The sequence below is a fragment of the Microcaecilia unicolor genome, chromosome 6 (assembly GCF_901765095.1).
Source record: "Microcaecilia unicolor chromosome 6, aMicUni1.1, whole genome shotgun sequence".
Lineage (NCBI taxonomy): Eukaryota > Metazoa > Chordata > Amphibia > Gymnophiona > Siphonopidae > Microcaecilia > Microcaecilia unicolor.
Window position 1 is genome coordinate 279,741,431 of NC_044036.1, and position 17,977 is coordinate 279,759,407.

The window sequence follows — 17,977 nt, forward strand, 5'->3', positions numbered from 1 at the left end:
CTAAAAGGGCCCCTAACAGTATTTCTTCTCAAGTTACAGTGGTGGCTGCAATCATAGAACAATGCCAAAGAATGATATTCATTTGGTACCAAGGGGTCCTTTTACTAAGGTGCACCAAAAAGTGGCCTGTGCTGGTGTAGCCATGTGTATCGGGCACACACAGGTCCATTTTGCACTTGCAAAAAGATCTTTCTTTTTTTTTTTTTTTTGGCCTAAAATGGATGTGCGGCAAAATGAAAATTGCTGCACATCCATTTTGAGCCTGAGACCTTACTGCCACCCATTCACTTAGTGGTAAGGTCTCACACGTTAACCGGGCAGTAATCATCAGCACACGTACAGTGCCAATTACTGCCTGGTTAGCACTGCGTGCCAGAAAATAAAGCATATTTTCTGGCACACATACAAAAATGAGAAATGGAGGATTATGGTGTGGAATTTTTTTGAGTCGGAGTGAAAATTGATCCCGACCGAATACACTACACCATTGGAATTAACGGATGTATTGAAAATAAAGACTATAGAGACATGGTGTGAGACCACATGAGGAGCTAAGTATTTTTTCAATTCCATTTTTTTTTTATATTTGTATTTGGTACCTTTTTCACCTCTTATCTTTTAACTAGCTTTAGAGTTTCAGCGGTGGTAGTTAGATGTAGCTCTAGTATTTGATTCAAAATTAATTGTAAAATACACCCTATATGCCTTTTTTGACTACAGACTTTTCTCTCAGTTAGAGTGTTCAGCCTGAGAGTTTTTCTCTGTAGTTTTTTTTTGGCTGGGGGTGGAGCCAATGATGATAGTCACACAGTTGGTGTCATATATCTAAATGGTACCCTGGGCTTATGAGGCTATTTGTTAAAAACTAAATAACATTAATTGTTTTAAATGCAGAACTAAGATTTAACAATTAGAGCAAATATATGGTTTAGTTTCTGATTGGAATTGCTCTATGCAGTTATATCTTTTTGGAATATACACATAAAAAAAATGAAATTACCACCTAGGCCATGTGGTAGCCGGGTGATAGTTCCAAATTGGCGCACGTTGGGCATCTACGTGGCTTAGTAAAAGGGCCCCCAAGTAAAGGGGCCCTTTTATTAAAGCTTAATGTGCACTAACAGACGTTAGCATGAGCTAAGTGCCACGTGGCCTATAGGTATAAAATAGGACATGTAGTATTTAGGGCCAGCTAAGATTTAGTGAAAGGGCCCCAAAGATTCTATCAGATTGCCAACTGTGGTGTGTTCTTTGCTCCTTGCATTGGTTTTTATTTAAACAACTTTTTGATAGGTTCTTAGGAATTTACCCACTACCCTTGTGATGGGAAGACCCCAACTGATAACGAGCAGTGCCACTAATAATTCCAGTATCTGTTTTGGAAATCTGTAGCCTTGAACCACAGGTGCACTTTTTCTTGCTACGCTCTAAGAGGTTTGTGATTTGGCAGTTTTCCCCTAAAATATCCCCATAAATGTCTGGTGAAATATATGGGTGTGAACTATATCTGCTTTGTCTCTGAACAACTGTGGTCTTATTAAAATGTAAAACAAACAAGAAATCTGGCTATGTCTGCTTCACGTCCAGTGACTAATGAGAATGGTCCATTGTTTGGTTGCATATGTTGGGAGTCTGCTATGTTTATGATTGTGGCCTTTTTGCTTTTTTTAATGTTTTTTTCTTTCCTCTCTTCCTTCCTGATTTCTGGTACTCCCCCCTCCCCCCATAATTTGGTCTAATGTGACCTACTTTCCTTTTTGAGATTGTATATGCTATAATTTAAATTTCACTGTTGGCCTATATTTCCATAGCAAGTGGATTGCTTGTGATATAGTTTGCAAATTCCATAAATATAAAGGGAGAAAAAAAAAATAAATTATAGGTACAGAAGAAGATGAATAGCTGATAAAACTCTATGGGGTTCCTTTACTAAGTTGTGGTAAAAATTGGCCTTAGCACGCTCTTATGTGGGTTTTTTTCCTGCGTGCTAAGGCCATTTTTACCACACCTATAGACATGGCCATTTTCTATTTCTTTTATTGATGGCCATGTGCTAATTTTGTCATTAGTGCACAACCATTACAAAAATTACCATGTGTGCACTTATCGCCTCTCATTTTGCAGGTGGTAAAGGGCCACATGCTATTCCTGAGCTAATCAGCATGTGGTAATATAGCTGCACTTACTGATTAGCTCAGGACGGTTACTCTCTGTCCCCAGACATGCCTCCTTAGATTAAAAATATTTTTTTTTATCACACAGTTAGTGCGCGCACATTTTGCACTTACTCCAGGATTCCTGAGTGTGCCCCATAATATGTGTCAACGCCTATCACAGCTCAGTAAAAGAGCCTCTATATTTGACACCACGGGAGTCATTTTATAACAGTTGTCCTCAAGCTTTTTTTCAGTCAGGACACTCCTAACAAACATTGCTCGCATATGTGACACACTGCAAACATGACTTCCGTGGACCTGTGGTCTAATGCAGCGTGGCAGTTCTAGTGAATTAAGTGTAAACATGCTCTGCATCCACAAAATCCTACCTTCCCCCAGCAGCAGGTGCAGATCATACCTAGCACATTTTCTCTATGGAAGCTACCGTACAAAAAAAAAAATCTTTTCTTTTGAATCTCATATTATCTGAATAATAGCAACATAAACCTCTCCACTACCACACTTTCAGGCTTATTTTCGAAAGAGAAGGGCGCCCATCTTTCGACACAAATCGGGAAATGGGCGTCCTTATCCCAGGGTCGCCCAAATCGGCATAATCGAAAGCCGATTTTGGGAGTCCTCATCTGCTTTCCATCGCGGGAATGACCAAAGTTCACGGGGGCGTGTCGGAAGCATAGCGAAGGCGGGACTGGGGCTTGCTTAACACATGGGTGTCCTCAGTCGATAATGGAAAAAAGAAGGGCGTCCCTGACGAACACTTGGCTGACTTTACTTGGTCCTTTTTTTTTTTTACGACCAAGCCACAAAAATGTGCCCTAAATGACCAGATGATCACCGGAGGAAATCGGGGATGACCTCCCCTTCCTCCCCCAGTGGTCACTAACCCCCATATTTTTTCCAGCTTTTATGCCAGCCTCAAATATCATACCCAGCTCCATGACAGCAGTATGCAGGTCCCTGGAGCAGTTTTAGTGGGTACTGTAGTGCACTTCAGGCAGGCGGACCCAGCCCCATCCTCCCCTACCTGTTACGTTTGCGGAGGAAACAGCGAGCCCTCCAAAACCCACCACAAACCCACTGTACCCACATCTAGATGCCCCCTTCATCCCTAAGGGCTATGGTAGTGTTGTACAGTTGTGGGGAGTGGGTTTGGGGGGGGTTGGGGGGCTCAGCACACAAGGTAAGGGAGCTATGCACCTGGGAGCTTTTTCTGAAGTCCACTGCAGAGCTCCCTAGGGTGCCTGGTTGGTGTCCTGGCATGTGAGGGGGACCAGTGCACTACAAATGCTGGCTCCTCCCATGACCAAATGGCTTGGATTTGGTCGTTTCTGAGATGGGCATCCTTGGTTTCCATTATTGCCGAAAATTGGGGACAACCATCTCTAGGGATGACCATCTCTAAGGTCGACCTAAATGTTGAGATTTGGGCGTCCCTGACCGTATTATCGAAATTAAAAGATAGCTGCCCATCTTGTTTCGATAATACGAGTTTCCCCGCCCCTTTGTGGGGACGTCCTGCGAGGACTTACTCAGGAAAACTTGGGCGCCCCGTTCGATTATGCCCCTCATTGTGAAATACAAAACCTGAAAAATCCTAACTTAAAATACATGTAGCAAATGTATCATAGAACAGTAACACTAATTCCTATGATTCAAACATGAATCCTACCTAAGAACAGGCAGCCCTACAAATATTACATGAAGCCATAGAACAGCAATACACCTTCTACTAGTAACCCAGAACAAATGGGACTACCACAGTATTCTACATAGAAACTATATGCAAACAGAATACCACACCTCGGTCGCAAGCAAAACCAGAGACAGACTCTCACCAAATACATAACAAGGGATCACAAATTAATAATAGAAATATGAAGATAAAAATCAAACTGGACATGTGTGACAACATAGGAGAAATATAAACAGAAATGCATTGCACATTTCCCAAAACTAATATATTCCATCTAATAAATTCAAAATAACACTTTTTGTTTCTACCTTTGTTGTCTGGGCATTTTATTTTTCCAAGTATGTTGGTCCCAGTTTCTCTTTTCTGCTTTCCTGTCTTCTGCTCTCTTTCTAGTTGTTGCTGTCCATATGTTCTTTCTGCACTTTTCCCTTTCTCCTTTATCCGCCTCTGATATATTTCCTCTATCTCTCTTCTGTCTGCCCACTCAAATTTCACCCTCTTTCTTTCTTCAGTCCTCCCCCTCCTATAGTTCACTTACTTATCAACTTTCTATCTCCTCCTTTCATCCCCCTAACTCTCCTGTCTCACTCCATCCCTGGCCTCCTATTCCCTTCTCTTTCACACACTGCTCATTACTACTTTTTCTACCCTCTGTAGTCACCATCTTTCTTTCACTCACCTCCTTGAGAGCCCTCATAGTATATCCTACATGGTTCCACCATGCCAAACATCTCCCCTCCCCTTCCCACACCCTTGTAGTTCAGTAACTCCCTGTCTCTCTTGATCATCCACCTCTATTTATTTATTTATTTATTGCATTTGTACCCCACATTATCCCATCTCTTTGCAGGCTCAATGTGGCTTACAATACATCATGGATAGTGGAATTTAGAAAAGAGTAGACATTTGGTATTATAGAAGGATTTTTAATAAAACAGAAGGCATTACATTTCTGGATATGTGTGAGAATGTCACATACTTTAGTCTTTATGGTATATCTTGTCAAAGAGATAGGTCTTTAGTACTTTACGGAAGTTGGTCAGTTCATAGGTCACTTTCAGGTTACGTTGTAGTGCGTTCCAGAACTGCGTGCTCATATAAGAAAAGGTTGATGCGTGCATTAATTTGTACTTTAGACCTTTACAGTTGGGGAAATGAAGATTAAGGAATGTGCAAGAAGATTTTTTAGCATTCCTGGATGGTAGGTCTATCAGGTCTGACATATAGGCTGGGGCTTCACCATGGATGATTTTATGTACTAGGGTACATATTTTGAACATGATGCGTTCTTTGAGTGGGAGCCAGTGTAGCTTCTCTCGTAGGGGTTTTGCACTCTCGTATTTTGATTTCCCAAATATGAGTCTGGCTGCCGTGTTCTGGGCTGTTTGAAGGTTTTTGAGAATTTGCTCTTTGCAGCCTGCGTAGAGTGAGTTGCAGTAATCTAAATGACTAAGTACTAATGATTGTACTAGATTGCGGAAGACAGTCCTCGGGAAGAATGATCTTACTCTTTTTAGTTTCCACATTGATTGGAACATCTTTTTGGTTGTGTTTTTCGCGTGATTCTCAAGTGTTAGGTGCCAGTCAATGGTAACTCCAAGGATTTTCAAGGTATCCGAAATTGGTAGGTTTAATTTTGGTGTGTTGATGGTGGTGAATTTGTTCGTGTTATGTTGAGAGGTAAGTACTAGGCATTGGGTTTTTTCTGCATTGAGTTTTAACTGAAAGGCATCTGCCCAGGACTGCATGATATGTAGACTTTGGTTGATCTCATTCGAAATTTCTTTTAAATCTTGATTGAATGGGATGTAGATCGTTACATCATTGGCGTAAATGTATGGGTTGAGGTTTTGGTTAGATAGTAATTTGGCCAGGGGTGTCATCATTAGGTTGAATATAGTCGGTGAAAGGGGGGATCCCTGTGGAACTCTGCATTCAGGTGTCCATGCGGTTGATGTAACCGAATTTGATGTCACTTGATATGAGCGTGTGGTTAGGAATCCTTTAAACCAGTTAAGAACATTGCCTGCGATGCCGAAGTATTCAAAGATGTGTAGTAGGATTCCATGATCAATTATGTCAAAGGCGCTTGACATGTCGAATTGTAGAAGTAGTATGTTCTTTCCGGTTGCAATCGTTTGTTTGAATTTATTCATGAGTGTAACTAGTACTGTTTCAGTGCTGTGATTAGAACGAAATCCTGACTGGGAGTCGTGTAGTATTGAGAATTTGCTTAGATAGTCTGTGAGTTGTTTGGTTACCAATCCTTCTGTTATTTTGGTTATTAATGGAATGGATGCTACTGGTCTGTAGTTGGTTAATTCACTTGGGTATGGGGGTGAGTAGAATGTTTCCTCTCTCCTTTGGGAAGAGTCCTTTTTGTAGCATAAAATTCACGTGTTTCATTAGATCTGTTATGAAGTGTTGGGGGGCCGATTTCATAAGGTTATTAGGGCATATATCTAGTTTGCAATGAGATTTGGCGAATCTTTTAAGCGTTTGGGAGATGAGATCTTCTGATAGTATCTCAAATTTATTCCAAATCCTATCTGCTGGGTATACTCCTGGGTTTGGATCTAGACAGTCTAGGAGTACAGCGTATTCGATGGGGCTGGTAGGTATTTTGAGTCGCAGTTGTACTATTTTCTCTTTGAAGTATTTCGTGAGGCTTTCGGCTCCTGGTGTATCTTTGCTGTTATTTGTGACTGATGTAGTGTCTAGTAGTTTATTGACGAGTTGGAAAAGTGTGTGTGTGTCCTTGTAATTTGGTCCAATTTCAGTTTTGTAGTATAGTCTTTTGGTTTGTCTTATGGTGTATTTATATTTCCTTCGGAGCTGTTTCCATTCATTAAGTGTGAGATCGTCTTTTTTTTTCCCATGCACGTTCTAGTTTCCTAACTTGTATTTTGAGTTTTTTCAGTTCTTCATTGAACCACGGAATTGAATTCTTTCTGTGTGAAGTTCTAGTTTGAATTGGGGCGATGCTGTCTAGTATTGTTCTGCATCTATGATCCATCATCTCCTTGTCATCTCTTTCTCCTCTACTCCTGTGGTCCAGAAATTCCCTGTCTTCTCCCCTGTTCCCTCCAGCAACTCTTTGTCTCCTTACCCTTCCTCTCCACACCTAAGGATCAGCAACACCCTTCTCCTCTCACTCTTTCCCTCCATACCTGTGGTCCAGGAACCCCTTGTCCCCTCTTCCTTCTCCTTTATAGTCCAGCAAATCCCTGTCCCTTCTTTCTCCCCTCCTCCTCACCAAAAAGTACCGCTTCAATGTTCAGCAGGGCAGCATCTCAGAGGAGAAAGTAGCCACAGGAAACACAGCTTCACAAATTCTGTTGCTGTGCTCCTTCCTGGATTGTGTAAACAGCAAACTGAAAGCCTGGTAAGTGTGGTTTACCGCCTACACAACCTAAGAAGAAGCATGGCATCGGGATTTGTGTAACTACATCTCCTGTGAGTCTAGCATCTCTCTCCATAGTCCAGGATCTCTCTCCCTCCCTCCAAAGTCTGGCATATCCCCCCCTCTCTCTGGTCTCCCTCCATCCACAGGTCAGCATCTCTCCTGTCCCCCTCATCCCTGCAGGTCCAGCACCTCTCCCTCCCCTCCCCCCCTCCACAGGGCAGTACTTCTTCCTCCTTCAGACACCCTTAGGAAGTCCAGCACCTCTCCTTCTTCCTCCCTCAGACCCTCCCCCCGTGAGTCCAGCATCTTCCCTCAGTCCCCTCAACTCTTGTACCCTCAGCCTCCCACTCCTGAGTCCAGAACTTCTCCCTCTTCTTCAGCCCCTTCCCATGGGTCTGGCACCTGTCCCTGATCCTCCCCCCCCCCCCCAATCCATCAAACCTTATCTGTCCTGGCAGCAGCAGCCATAAAATGCTGCCTGGGCTGACCCAAAGCCTTTCCTCTGCTGCAGCCCAACCTTGCATAAACAGGAAGTTGAATCAGATGTGCGGGCCGCTACAGAGGAAAGACTTCAGGTCAACCCAGGCAGCGTATTATGGCACAGACAAGGTTTGACAAACTGGGGTGGGAACTGGGGGAGGGTGAGGGACAGGTGCCAGACCCACGGAGGGAAGGGAAGAAAGTGACCATGCTATAACTTTTACAAAAATAAAACAAAAACCCCTCCTGCTCTGTGTGCCGGTCGTGGAACACACCTCCAGGGTGCTTGCACACACCAGTTGAGAACAGCAGTTTTATAACCAAGCACACATGTGAATATTTTGCACATATTTCCTGTGTGGATAACAGTGAATTTTCAAAATGAGGTTATGTGCACCCTTCTGCTTTGAAATTTACTCCAGAGTATATGTGCTTACATTAACAACTGCTCATTATTGCACACAAATGTTCCAAGTTAATTAAAGTGTATTTTCAAAAGGTACTTTGTAAACATTAACCCTTCCCCATCCCTGCCCTGGAAAAGCCTCCACTCAGTCCTGATAAATTTATGCATATACATTTTAATCACCCATCTGGTGGGCCATTCTATAAAACATGTTTTTGCATATGTGATACTGCATTGCCTGCAGAAATGCTTTTGAAAATGACTCTCCCTGTGTCTGAAGTGTGAGAAAGCCCTCAGCGAGGTGTATGAAAATTCATCTCAACAGTCCTCTAAAGAATACACTTGTTACCTTTGTGGCTGTGTCACTAAAGGGGCAGTTTTTGAAAGGGAGTTTTCTGCTGGTTCACACCTGCTTAGCCATGTGAAAACCTCTTTTCAAAATGGCACCAGGCCCTGAGGAGGAGCAATATGCTTGTCAAGGATTTAACCTGCAAATTTTGGGGGTCTTTTACAAAGGAGCACTAGCGGTTTTACCTCGCGCTGCTGGGTGTCTCTACCATTTGCACATACTAATGCACCTTTGTAAAAGGACCCCTTTGTTCCTTCTGAATATGCAGAGTAAAAAAAATGACAGTACTGCTACAGACTGTGGGTTTTTCAAAGGAAAACTCCAGTAGGAGCCAGACAATCAGGCAGTGTTTTCTGGCAAAATTCACTGGCAATGTACCCTCAGGCCCGCAAGTGCTTCCTTCTGAATGAAAACCCACCTCCTTATTCCTTAAAATACATCTCCTTTGTAAAGTACATAAGTATTACCATACTGGCACAGACCAAAGGTCTATCAAGCCCAACATCCTGTTTCTATTAACCTATAAATGTACTCACTCTGCTGCTCCTCAGTATCTCTCCACGCTCGTCCTTCCCTACACCCCTTCCCGTGCACTCCGCTCCATGGATAAATCCTTCTTATCTGTTCCCTTCTCCACTACTGCCAACTCCAGACTTCGCGCCTTCGGTCTCGCTGCACCCTACGCCTGGAATAAACTTCCTGAGCCCTTACATCTTGCCCCATCCTTGGCCACCTTTAAATCTAGACTGAAAGCCCACCTCTTTAACATTGCTTTTGACTCGTAAACACTTGTAACCACTCGCCTCCACCTACCCTCCTCTCCTCCTTCCTGTACACATTAATTGATTTGATTTGCTTACTTTATTTTTTGTCTATTAGATTGTAAGCTCTTTGAGCAGGGACTGTCTTTCTTCTATGTTTGTGCAGCGCTGCGTACGCCTTGTAGCGCTATAGAAATGCTAAATAGTAGTAGTAGTAGTAGTTTCCAACAGTGGTCAATCCAGGTCACAAGTACCTGGCAAGATCCCAAAAGTGAACAATAAATTTTATGCTGTTTATCCTAGAAATAAGCAGTGGATTTTCCCCAAGTCCATTTAATAATGGTCTATGGACTTTTTCTTTAGAAAGCCGTCCAAACCTTTTTTAAACTCCGCTAAGCTAACCGCCTTTACCATATTCTCTGGCAATGAATTCCAGAGTTTAATTACACGTTGAGTGAAGAAATATTTTCTCCAATTCGTTTTAAATTTACTACTTTGTAGCTTCATTGCATGCCCCTTAGTCCTAGTATTTTTGGATGAGTAAACAAGAGATTCGCGTCTACTCATTCCACTCCACTCATTTTTTTATAGATCTCTATTATACCTCCCCTCATCCATTTTTTTCTCCAAGCTGAAAAGCCCTAGCGCTTTAGCATTTCCTCATAGGAAAGTTGTCCCATCCCCTTTATCATTTTTGTCACCCTTCTCTGTACCTTTTCTAATTCCACTATATCTTTTTTGAGATGCGGCGACCAGAATTGAACACAATATTTGAGGTGCAGCTGCACCATGGAGAAATACAAAGGCATTATAACGTCCTAATAATATGTAATATTATATTTGCTTTCTTAGCCGCTGCCGCATAGGGGTGGCCTAGTGGTTAGAGTGGTGGACCTTGGTCCCAGGGAACTGGGTTCAATTCCCACTGCAGGCACAGGCAGCTCTTTGTGACTCTGGGCAAGTCACTTAACCCTCCATTGCCCCAGGTACAAATAAGTACCTAAGCCACATTGAGCCTGCCATGAGTGGGAAAGTGTGGGGTACAAAAAAAAAATACTGAGCAGAGGATTTCAACATATCATCAACAATGACACGTAGATCCCTTTCCTGGTCAGTGACTCCTAATGTGGAATCTTGCATTACATAGCTATAATTCAGGTTCCTCTTTTCCACATTCATCACTTTGCACTTGCTCACATTAAACGTCATCTGCCATTTAGTAAGTTCCTCTTGTAATTTTTCACAATCCTCTTTCGATTTAACAACTTTGAATAACGTGTTGTCAGCAAATTTAATTATCTCACTAGTTGCTCCCATCTCTAGATCGTTTATAAATATGTTCATAACTCCCATAGGAAAAGCTTTTTGATATATATTTCTTTCATCTGAAATATTTCCATTTAGAATTAATTTCTGGTCAGCCTTGCTTAGGTCTCACTGTTTCCTCTCTAAGTTGAACGGGACTCCTCCAACTGCATTGCTGCCAGTGGGGGGGGGGGGGGCGAGGGGGGCGGGGGTAGTGCTTCAACATTGGGTTTTCAATTGCTAGGGACAGACAGGTTCCCTGGAGTTCTGCAGAACTTGCCTTAGCTCACTATTTGAAAATGTGATAATAAAACAGCACCCCCCCACTGGCAGCACTGTAGGTGGAGGAATCCCATTCAGCTTAGAGGGAACAGTGTTAGGTCTACGGCTGCCATTCCTTTATTTTAGTCTGTTTCTCTCTGTTCTGTCTGTAGTATAGCCATAGATCACTCTCCCCTAATCTTTTATGCTTTAATAAGTATTTAAATCCTGTAATAAAGGTTATGCAAAGTGAAGGCTGAGAAATTTGTTCTAAAAAGTGAATTCTGTCCAGATCTTGGAAAAACAGAGGTGAGAAAGGCAGAGGGCATAGGATATCATGAAACGGCTCATTCAAATCTGACCAAAATGGAGGTAGTTTATCACACTGCAAAGGCTTATGTTTGGAAAGAGGAGATTCCATATTTGACATGCTGAGATATTTTTAGACCCAAGCCTAGTCACTCTAAAATTACAGCTGTAGAATTTGTTGAGCTAGATTTTAACATCTCTCATTGGGTTTCTCATTAGGATACAAAATTATCTTTGAAATGGTGAGCTGGGACATCACAAGAAAATTCAGGACACCAAATGTCAGTAAGCCACCCACTTCTCTGGACCAGAAGTAGAATATTTGTGTCACAATTTTCCTGTATGAAAAACCAAAGCTTTCTTACTGGTTTTCCAACTAATTCCCCCCCTCTCCCACACACTCCCTATTTCGCAGTACCAAATAAAAATCTCTTACAATTACTTTTTCATTTTCTACCAGCTTGTATTCTCCTTCCTCACCCACAAAGAAAGGTGCTTCATTTTCATAGCCCACTGCTATTACAACCCATCAGAAAGCTGCTGAATCTTTTCTACAACAATAAATGATCATTTTGCTTGCTGCTGGGAGACAGTAGAATCATTCACAAGTCGACTAATCCATGTGCACTTTCAGTTTTGCCCACTGCTTTCCAATTTATTCCAGATGATCCCACCCAGACAGCAAATCCTTGAGGTAATCTCCCATCTGAATAAAGTTAGGTTTTTTTTAAAGTCTAGAACCTTCACTTTTGAATGAACCCTCTCCACACCTATCTTAATATTAAACCACACCATCTGGTGATCACTGGATGCCAGATAATCACCTACTATAACATCAGAAATATTCTCCCCATTAGTAAGCACGAAGTCCAATATGGCCCCATTCCACTTAGGTTCCATTATCAACTGCTGGAATAGTTCCCCCTGCACAGAATCCAGGATCTCTCTGCTTCTAAAAGACCTCACAATAGGGTTAGCCGATCAACGTCTGGCATATTAAAATCACCTATTAGTAGTTCTTCCCCTTTTATAGCTATATTTTGAATGCCTGCAATTAAATCTCTGTCCTTTTTCTTGTGTCTGTAAAGGAGGTCATTCCCTCTTTCCAGATTGACCCACAGAGGCTCTTCCTTACTCTGTAGGCCCTGCAATTGTGTGGCTTTAATATTATCTTTAACATAAAATGCCACTCCCCCTCACTTTTTTCCTACCCTGTCTTTCCTGAACAGATTATGGCCAGGTATAACTATATCCCAGTCATGGTTCTCTGTGATCGCCACTAAATCCAAATCAGCCTCTTCCATCACAGCCTCAAAATCTAAAACCTTATTTCCTATACTTTGGGCATTAGTATATACTGCTTTCCAGATGTTGCCCCCCTTTTCCCATTTATGTGATACCATTTAATGCTTCTCTTACCTGAGGGCTTTTACTTACCTGAGAGGTTTGATCACCCTGCCCCAACAATTCTAGTTTAAAGCCCTCTCCAGTAGGTTAGCCAGTCTGCTGCTGAAAACACTTCTTTCCTTATTTGATAAATGGACACCATCTCTGCTCAGCGGCCATTGGGAAAGCATCCCATGGCCCAGGAAGCCAAAATGCTCTCGACTACATCATCTTCACAGCCACTTATTCATCTCCAGGATGTGAGCTTCTCTGCCTTGGCCTTTATTGCAGACTTGCTAACATTAGATTTCCAAGGCTCAGCATCTCACCCCCCCTCCCCTTTCCTCCTCCTGGAAGTTTGAAAATAAAGAACAGCAAAGCAGCAGCACAAAGATCAGGAAATGTTGTTCTCCTCCTGCATGGCATAGGACATTGCCATTTTTCACTCTTTGTATGACATAAAGCCCTAACATATGTTAGCTAAAGCATTACAGAAAACCAAAAACAGAGGGCATCCACAGCACAAGAATACAAACAAACAAAAAAAAAAAAGCACCAAGGGACGCCAAGAATGGTTGAACATTGAATCTTTAATGATGGACCCTGTTGTGATGTGTGCCTTTTGAAACATTCTTCTAGATTCAATTTACCTGATTTGGTGTCAACACCGTGTTTTAGAGCTCTGTGCTGTCAGGCAGCACCATGACATTCTCAAATATAAATGCACACTGTTCTTGCACAACTTCAGGAGTTTAAAGAGGGCTGGTGTTAGAGGGTGCCAACAGGCCCCATGTTACAGGGATCCCCAAGCCTGCTCATAGCTGAAGGAGATACAACCTGCCAGTGGGATTTGGGTTGCCAGCAGATTTAACACCAGCTCTGGTTTAAGCATATTTTGGGGCTTGGAAGCTCCTCCTAACTCTTATTCCTTCAGCCCAGTCAGAACCAGCACTAGGATTCTGGCAGCATGAGCTCTCATTCACAACTACCTGAATAGAGGAGTGTGGTAGCCGTGTTAGAGGCAGATGCACTAAACGTTTTTCATCGTTAAATGAGCCCTCAGGGAAGAATTTCCTATCCTTTCCATGCACTTAAGCCTATTTTCCGACGACAGTAGCAGCTAACGAAAACGGAATGGAGATGAGCAATTAGTGTGAAAACCCCATTGAAACGACATGCACTAACCTTTTCCGATTGCCTTTACGCAGGAAAAAGGCAGGAAAACTAACGAGAGGTCTGGACCTCTCGTTAGGACAGCTCTGTGCCAGGAAAAAGTGTTAATTGAAAAAATAAACAAACTTTGAGCCAATCCCAGCGCATTAGCAGAGCTAAAAGCGCTGTGATTGGTCCAAAGGACCTCAGAAAACACATAAAAAAATAAAAATAAAAAAAGGATCGGGAGGGGGCAAGGGCGCTCATCAGGAGCGTCCTGTACGGACGGCCTTGCCCCCCCCCCCCCGCTGCTCCCCACTTTCCGCCGCTCCCCCCACCCCGAAAAAGCAAACTTCTAGAAGCCCCTGCCCCCCTCCCTTCCTCAGTACTCTCTGTCACCTGTGCTCCGCCTCCCGACATCCTCCGTCCGCGCCCCGCCCCCTTTTGGGGTCGTCGCCGCCATTCCCCTCCTCCATCGGGCCCCCCTTCCTCTTACCGGGCCCGTGCAGCGCCTCTCTCCTCTGTCCGAAGGCGCTGCATGGGCAAGAAGAACGCTGAATCAGCTGATGCCTGCCTTCGCCTAGCTTCGATAGAGCGTCTTTCTCCTCCTGGGCCCGCCCCTGTCTGACGTCAGTAACCTACGTAGGTTACTGACGTCAGACAGGGGCGGGCCCAGGAGGAGAAAGACGCGCCATCGCGAAGGCAGGCATCAGCTGATTCAGCGTTCTTCTTGTCCGTGCAGCGCCTTCGGACAGAGGAGAGAGGCGCTGCACGGGCCCGGTAAGAGGAAGGGGGGCCCGATGGAGGAGGGGAATGGCGGCGACGACCCCAAAAGGGGGCGGGGCACGGACGGAGGATGTCGGGAGGCGGAGCACAGGTGACTGAGGAAGGGAGGGGGCAGGGTCTTCTAGAAGTTTGCTTTTTCGGGGTGGGGGGAGCGGCGGAAAGTGGGGAGGGGGCAGGGGCTGCTAGAATTTTGCTTTTTCGGGGTGGGGGGAGCAGCGGAAAGTGGGGAGCAGCGGGGGGGGGGGCAAGGCCGTCTGTACAGGACGCTCCTGATGAGCGCCCTTGCCCCCTCCCGACGCTTTTTTTTTATTTTTGTTTTTATTTGGGAGCCATGTGCTTGCGATTTGACTGTGTTTTGACTGTTTGTGGCATGCGCAGAGCAGCTAACATAACGCTTGGCTGCTCTGCGCATGATTTGGGGGCCGATTAACGATGTGTATTGTGATTCTTTGATACATTGTACGTTTCACTACCGATCTCAGCATGTGTGACTTTTTTTTTTGGTGCATTTTTTGTTATTTTAAAATCGTTAGGGACTTTAACGATTTAGATTTTTTTACGTTTGGTTGCTGCATCTGCCTCTTAGTCCACTCTTAAGGTTATCAATAGAAATCAAACAAAATAAAACATGGAAAAGAAAATAAGATGATACCTTTTTTATTGGACATAAACCAATCATAAAGCTAATCAAGAAATGTATTAAGTTATGTCCAATAAAAAAGATATCATCTTATTTTCTTTTCCATGTTTTATTTTGTTTGATTTCTATTGACAACTACCTGAGAACTTTCCTCTCACTGTTCCTTGTCTGCTTATTGCAGCTGTGAGCCGTGCACCATGCACCAGCGCTTCCCCTGATTCCCCTGTATCATGGACTCTAAATCTGGCCATTAGATGTAACTCTTCCCACCCCTAGGGGCTATAAACACTGCCTCTGCAGTATCTCCAGCCCAGCTGGCTAGGGGTGCAGATGATCCCACTTGTGAATCAGATCAGGAAGCATATGTACCAGGCTGGCCCATGTTTGAACATTTTAGCACTTATCCCATTCACGTTTCAGACGTTAGTACTTTTGCAAGAAGAAATTTAGGGATATGTTCAATAAAGTGCGCTAGGAAATGAGCTTAGTGTGTGCTAATGCAGGGCTTTTCCACATGGGAAGCCCCCGTCTATTTGCAATATGTGTGTGCATCTGTTGTTTTTACTTCTGCCTTCTTGATTGTTTCTATGGTAGAGTTCTTTTCTACTACTACTACTACTACTATTTAGCATTTCTATAGCGCTACAAGGCATACGCAGCGCTGTACAAACATAGAAGAAAGACAGTCCCTGCTCAAAGACTTTTTAACTGCTTTTATTCATTTTGTAATCCACTTTGCTATCCAGTGAGGAAAAGCAGAATATTAAATTCAATAAATTATAAACTATACTAGAAACTATTTCTAGTGTGCCCTGGATATAGGGCATTTTCCATGATATTTTATTTCCAGAAAAATTACAGAGGGAGCACTTGGAGGTGCTAAAGGCAAATGTGGTAATCAGCACCCACTAATGTGGATACAGACTGTTTTACACTTCCCTGCCCATGCCACACCCTCAGTAAAATAATAAATAGCATGCACTTAGGAGTGGCTTAGTGGTTAGAGCACTGGTCTTGCAATCCAGAGGTGGCTGGTTCAAATCCCACTGCTGCAGGGCAAGTCACCTACTCCTCCATTGCCTCAGGTACAAACTTAGATTGGGAGCCCTCCTGGGACAGAGAAATATCCAGACTACCTGAATGTAACTCACCTTGAGCTACTACTGAAAAAGGTGTGAGCAAAATCTAAATAAATAAACAGTTACCTACTGAAAAACAGTTGAATGAGTCTTGTGGTAAGCATTTAATGCACTTTGGTTGTCAATGTTCTATGAGACTGAAAACTCTGTAATGTTAAAAACAGTTTCTTTTTATGTGTGTTCTGGATAAGGAACTGTGTAATGGGAACTCATGGAATTTATTCATTTTTTACCACCTTGTGCTAGCATTAAAACGATCTACAATAGAACCAAACATGAATATAAAATAAACACAAAAATTTAATAAAATAACTCCCCCCCTCCTAAAAACAGAGTACATAACTGAGCCCCCTTACTCCCCTACGGGTGGTCTTGCTGTTTGACTGGCAGCTGAGACTGATCCTTAACAGTGTGGATGGGAATAAAAAAAGGTAGAATGGATGTACCAGTTAGACTTCTTCTGTCATCGTATACTACAGTGGTTCCTAAACCCGGTCCTGGAGGCACCCCAGCCAGTCAGGTTTTCAGGATATAAACAATGAATATTCATGAGCGAGATTTGCATGCACTGCCACCACCTCATGCACATCTCTCTCTCATAAGTACATAAGTAATGCCACACTGGGAAAAGACCAAGGGTCCATCGAGCCCAGCATCCTGTCCACAACAGCGGCCAATCCAGGCCAAGGGCACCTGACAAGCTTCCCAAATGTACAAACATTCTTTATATGTTATTCCTAGAATTGTAGATTTTTCCCAAGTCCATTTAGTAGCGGTTTATGGATTTGTCCTTTAGGAAACCGTCTAACCCCTTTTTAAAACTCTGCCAAGCTAACCGCCTTCACCACGTTCTCCGGCAACGAATTCCAGAGTTTAATTACGCGTTGGGTGAAGAAACATTTTCTCCGATTTGTTTTAAATGTACTACACTGTAGTTTCATCGCATGCCTCCTAGTCCTAGTATTTTTGGATAGCGTGAACAGACGCTTCACATCCACCTGTTCCACTCCACTCATTATTTTATATACCTCTATCATGTCTCCCCTCAGCCGTCTCTTCTCCAAGCTGAAAAGCCCTAGCCTCCTTAGTCTTTCTTCATAGGGAAGCCGTCCCATCCCCGCTATCATTTTAGTCGCCCTTCGCTGAATGAATATTCATTGCGGATATCCTGAAAACCTGTTTGGTTGGGGTGCCTCCAGGACCCGGTTTGGGAACCAATGGTATAATTTGTTACTATGCTTGCATCAGTATTAATATCACTTCTTCCTCACCCCCCCCCCCCTTACACACAAGAAAACTAGCAGCACTAATCTACTAATTAAAAAAAAAATGCTGCCTGCCATGTCCCCAAATTCTTGGGAGTGACAGCAGTGTTTGGAGCACTGTCACACTTACCCCCTGTGGAACTGACAAGTTTGTCACAGTGCTAGTCGCCCTCTAGGGATGCTGATGCCATTTGACTGTAGACAGCTCTGTGTCAGTGTTGTAGTTTGCTCTGCTGCCTGGCGGAGCTGTCTAGCAGTTACAGATTCAGTAGAGGGAGTTTCACATATAAAGTGACATGATGGCGGTGCCCGGGGAGAGAGGAGGCATTCTGTAAGGTCTTGTTAAATTTCTATCACAACAAAGAATGTCTCAATAAGTGAAGCAAAGCTAGCACCAGTCCCTTGAGATAGTATAAATTTGCCAGCACATGACTGTGCCTTTCTGGTAAATTAACTTGCCGG

General features: G+C 43.3%; 1 protein-coding gene across 2 annotated transcripts in view; it reads left to right on the top strand.

Moving 5' to 3' along the window:
• The window catches only part of KCNT1 (potassium sodium-activated channel subfamily T member 1), a 418,934-nt gene that overhangs the window by 234,738 nt on the left and 166,219 nt on the right, over positions 1-17,977 (top strand). The window lies entirely within an intron of this gene.